This window comes from Penaeus monodon, chromosome 24 (assembly GCF_015228065.2).
Source record: "Penaeus monodon isolate SGIC_2016 chromosome 24, NSTDA_Pmon_1, whole genome shotgun sequence".
NCBI classification, from domain to species: Eukaryota; Metazoa; Arthropoda; class Malacostraca; order Decapoda; family Penaeidae; genus Penaeus; species Penaeus monodon.
The window spans coordinates 23,704,894-23,705,300 of NC_051409.1; positions in this window are offsets into that span (position 1 = coordinate 23,704,894).

Sequence of the window (407 nt, forward strand, 5' to 3'; positions counted from 1 at the left end):
ATAAGAGGGGCTTAATGGCCCCTTTCCGCCATGTGCGGTGTCTCCGCCACAGTTTTAGCCTATTTACTGTTACTATAACATCTCGGTGGGTGAGTGCCAGAGCCCCAAATCAAACACCTGTCCCTCTTCTTTTCATTGGGCCTTTCGGTGGCCCTAAAAAAATAGCAGTCCAACCCTGCCCAAAGGAGTGAAGGGCTTGAACTCGATCTGCCCTTGGCTAAAAAACAGGTTAAAAAAGTTCCTTGATTTTTTTAAGGATGGGGCCCGAGAATCTTGACTTAAGAGGAGATTTTTTCATGACATAACATAACCAACCTATGTGGTGTGCATGTGTATGTTTTTATTATGTGTGTGAATGTCGATTTATTTTAATAAACCACTCACAATGGTAACAAATGTTGTTTGTG